Raw genomic sequence first — 4852 nt, forward strand, 5'->3', positions numbered from 1 at the left:
TCAGATATCAGCCTCCTCTTGGTTCTCCCCGGGGGAAAAGAGTATAGGCGAACCGTGGACTTCCATCGTACCCGATGTGCATGCTGGTAAGTCATTTAGGTCTGCAATAGAGAGAGGACAGTCTTATTATTGTGTCCTTGGAGATGCACCACCACGTTATTTGCTTGCCCGGTGTTGCCTTGCTGCTCGCGTACCTCTCAGAGACTCTAAATTTCACCCTTCTCTTATTTCCTTTTCTTTTTGTTTGCCCTTCAGCTTCGGTAACTAACTTGTGGCCACTCCTGCCAGCCCCCAGTGGTGTCAAGCCCCTTAATCCATGTCCCCGCTACCTACCGGCCCTCGTGGCCTCTCATCGGCTGTTAAGGTGGCACCCTAGCGGGGTAACCGTCTGATAATATAATGTATTAGCCCACTAGCGGGACTTGGTAGCTGCTGCCCTCTGATGCGCTGTACTCCAATGCCGCGGGGACCCGTACTGCCCGTACCTGGCAAGTAGACCTCTTCACCAGTCTGCGCACCTCTGACCTGCGCCCTCCATGGGAAACCTCGCTATTACGCACTGCCGTCAGGCTCGGCCACTTTGCTGTCCGCCAGCCACCTCCCTTCGCGGCAGTTGCCCCAGGACCCCCTCTCTGCTTACCGTGCTCATCGTTGCCTTATGTGGCCAACCGCGGGAATTCCCAACAGTTCGGCGGCCTCCTAGAAGCAAAATTGACAGTTAACAACCCAAGCATTTCGATTAATAATTCATTTATTTACTATTGGTCTATTTATTTATATATTTATCATTATATATGTATCTCAAACACAGTTAGACGCCACGAAGTAATAGGCAGTGTCCTAACTGCATAAGTGTTGTAAAGGCTACTAAGGCATCCTCCATCCTTGTCAAGGTGGGTGCTAACTCTCTCTCCTATGCTGCCAAGCTATCTTGCTCCTTGGTGGCCTGTTGAAAGGCCCTCGGAGGTTATAAGCCTATAAACTCAATGGCTTCTGAGCCATGTTAGACGTCTTGCAATAAAACTTGGAGTCTGGCATTTTTGTAAAAAAAATTTGCCACCGCTCGCACACATGTCTGCCAGCCGCTGCCCGTGGCCGGCTGCCTGGCTCGGTACCCGATGCCTCGCGCCTGTCTTTTATTTGCCCTTTTTTTTCTTTTAGACTTAAGATCGATCTGCATCACATTTATATATTCCTATTCAAGCGCTGTGTTAGCACCCACATATTTAATCCTGAATATAGCAACTATTTAATTAAATATGTATTTGTCTATGTCTTCTATATAAGCTTGAGGCTTCCTACGACACTGAATATGCTTGAAAACTTTCATATCCCGAAGTCACACAGCCCAGTGATGTACATCGCACATTTTTCAAACCGAGTGGCTCCAAGCGTTGTGTCCAGCTGATTTCCAAATCTAAGAAGTAGTTATCAACATTCAGCTAGAAAGCTATTTAAGAATAAACAATGTACCAGCTTTCCGCCGGCTTCCGGCGTCCCCCCCGTTTCCAGCGTCGGGCGGGGGATAGGCGTGCGGCACAGTGAATTGTCGCGCCCCCACGGCCCGGAGCCTGTACCTCGCCGCGACCCCGCCTCACTCGCAGCAGGCGTTGGCCGGCACCATTCCCCGATCCGACGGTAGGGGCAACGCACACCGGCTGCAACAAGGGAGGTCGCGATGCCGCAATAAGCCTGATGCTGGCGCCGCACCTCTGCACCGGGTGAGGAAACTGCCGCCCACATCAAGCATCAGGGGATTTCCCGAAGCAGCAGGCCCCCTAATGGCGGAGCCGCAACTCAGCACTAGGTGGGGAAAATGTAATTTGTAGGTAATGCCGTCCTGTGCCTTAGCCGCGCCCTGCAACAACACTTTTTTTTTTTTTGAAGCGCGTTCCTAATAAGAGGCCATGGCCCACTGACTCAATGCTATTAAAACGGTGTCCCGTGTTAGGGAAACAAGGGTGTCCCGCGTGAGCGGCAAGGATTCTTAGGCTGAGCCAGCAATGCTTCCCCAGGAATGGCCACACCTCGGCAGCCTTTAAAACAGTGGACACTCTGCTGCAAGTCCCCCACCCTTGCCGAGCCCTGGACCCCAATTCTTATGACTAACCTCGGTCTTAACTGACTCTGAGTTCCACTGCCAGGTATCTGCTGCTGTCCACTGTATCGGTGTTCGTCCAAAGAGGCCCCAGCCCTGAGAGGTCACCCCTTATGAGACCTCCTGGCCCCGCTCCTCCCTCCTGACACCTAGGGCCCATAAACCAAGGGGGTGGACCACCCTCTCTAAGTATGGTGGCCCCTTTTGTCCATCTGCATACCTAGCAGGGGAGCGACGCTAAGGAGCTGTCCCCCCTATTGTCACCCTGCGTGCGATGTAGCCAGCTGCAATCCTGCTGCCTCTACGCCGCTCACCTCCAGGGCCAGTTTTCCCTTCCAGCATGCAGGAACGCAGCTTGGAGCAGTGAACACTTTGTTCTTCGGGGCACAGGAGAGCCGGATTCAAGGTTTATGGGGGTCTGTGTCATCTGGGGATGCAGAATTAGTGTCAGATTTTACTGGGCCTTGCCACAGCTCTACTGGAGCATGTCTAGCCCACCATCCTGTCGGCCACACACCCCAATGCTCATATTTTTTAGCATTACATTTTTAGGTCGAGGGCCAAGCGCTATGACGTGTTGTAATCTATCTGTGGGCTTTTAAACATGCCCACCACAGGCCCATCACTATCACTCGTTCATGGGCTTGACTTTCAAATCTCCTTCGTTATCATTGGTAAATGCTTAAATTTGTCCCTACTCTGGGCAGTTTTGTAACTGCCTTGGCCATCGACTCTCTACAATATGATGCAATAATACATAACATCAAAAGAAACACAAACTAAAAAGCCTATGAAGTACAATTACATAACTACATGTACTTTATCAAATTACAAATATTAAAGTAAAAGGCTATTCAGTGTCCATTCCATCTATGCTTAAGAGAGCAAAAACGCAAACTTTTCATCATCAGAATATACATTCTTACTTCTGATAATAATCCCTTAAATATTTTCTTTCTATATCATATCAAACATTGGGCAAGCCAATAGGTCTAGCTATTCGCTACAGTGAATTCAATCATGGCATGATTTTCGGCAGTATGTCAAGAATTACCACCATCATTATGCAGTAGCCCACTCGTGGTGGGCATAAACATGCTATGGATGGCTGCAAACTGTCTAACATTGCCACCATTTTGACAACTGACAAGCTTTATTACAGAAGTGGGTACCATCATGCCATGGGTGCCCACTGTATGCAAAGAACTACCGCAATAATACCTTGGCCATCGACCCTGTTTCATGAATAATTGCACGTTTGCTGATTCCTTTGACTGCGAGCAAACGTCTTTTTTCTTTTGTGTCTCTCCTTCACGCTCAGGCTCATGGTGGCCGTGGTACTTTGAATTGACTTGCTTAGGTCAACTCTTTTACTTTTCATTTTTAGGTCGAGCCTAGACAGCGCTTGCGCTGTCAGGTGATGATCTTTTGTTTGTACTATGTGGGGTTTAACTCCTCCCATCAGCTTGGATTTGTATACTTGTTTGTCTTTTAAAAATCCTTTAATGCCAGTGGTTAATTTGCCTTCCTGATCTGTCCTTTTTGCAAGTGGTTCACACCCCTGGAGTATCACCCCAGGACTTGTTGGCTTCCGCTTTTCCCTACTTAACTTTTTGTCCAGAAACTTTTTTTTTTAATTCCAACTCACGTTTCCCTGGCTGAGCGTGTTCCCTTCAAAGTTATGTTTTTAAATTAAAAACATTGCGTATGAAGGCATACAATTTAAAAGTATTGATAAGAATTGACACACTGCCTTTAAAATGCCCCAAATCCACGCCATCAAAATCAAAAACAAAAAATTGCGTTTATCGTTTCAGTTTGTTTCCTGCTTGTGTTATTATTTTCCAGCTTGTTTTTCGAGTTTGTCTCCGTAATTGGGACTCGATCTGCTTGTCACTTTTCTTTTACTGTGAAGAGCATTCTCGCACTGACATTTACACCGGATTTTGAAACAGCCCTGAGCTGCATCTGGTTGCCTTCCCCTTTCCAGTTTCACAAAGGTAATAAGTGGCTCTGTGGCTCTTTTCAAAATGACTGTGTTTCACTTTTACTTGAACTTTCATTTTCAGAACTCTGCTTCCAATCTACCAGCCAAGCTGTATTCTTTCTCTACCAGAGCTAATTTTCTGTTTAATTACTTTCCTGCTTGATTTCCGAACTGCGATGCATAACACTGCTTGGTCAGGTTGGTTAGTTTGCTGCTCGTGTTCCAAGCCTGCCACCTCCTTTCAAATCACACAAGGGCACCTATACATAGTGGCGTGTCTCATTTGTAAGTGGCTGTTTTTTTTAACACTTTCCTGCTATTTCTTTTTTTTTTTAATCAGCAAGAGCATTTTCACTCCGATATCAGAAACGTGTTTTCCTTCAAAGTGTTATTTTTAGACTGAAAATATTGCATATGTAGGAATACTGTTTAAACAATGTTCTTGCCTAGGTATGTAACACTTGCAAATTAAAAGCATAGATAGAAAAAACAGAAAGACACACTGCCTCGCACATCAATTCTATCTGCTTATCTCTCATTTTCATTCTTCAGTGGCGCAATTTTGGGTAAAGTATTCTCGCTCTGACATTCAGTCGTATTTTTAAACATCCCTGCACTGCATCTGCCTGCTGTCATCTTTCAATTTGCACAAATGCACAAAAAAAATGTTTTATTAAGTGCAAACAGGACATAACATTAAAATATGGTAGCAGTTTAGCATACACGAGAGACACCCTGCCTTTTAATTCACAAAGTGTATGCAAATA

General features: G+C 46.2%; 1 non-coding gene across 1 annotated transcript; it reads right to left on the reverse strand.

The window, feature by feature from the left end:
• Positions 1-801: 801 nt before the first annotated feature.
• LOC138302306 (U6atac minor spliceosomal RNA) lies at positions 802-927 on the reverse strand. Its single transcript, XR_011205387.1, has one exon. It is a non-coding gene; the product is annotated as a U6atac minor spliceosomal RNA (small nuclear RNA).
• Between the last annotated feature and the right edge of the window lie 3925 nt (positions 928-4852).

This window comes from Pleurodeles waltl, chromosome 6, assembly GCF_031143425.1.
Source record: "Pleurodeles waltl isolate 20211129_DDA chromosome 6, aPleWal1.hap1.20221129, whole genome shotgun sequence".
Classification (NCBI taxonomy): domain Eukaryota; kingdom Metazoa; phylum Chordata; class Amphibia; order Caudata; family Salamandridae; genus Pleurodeles; species Pleurodeles waltl.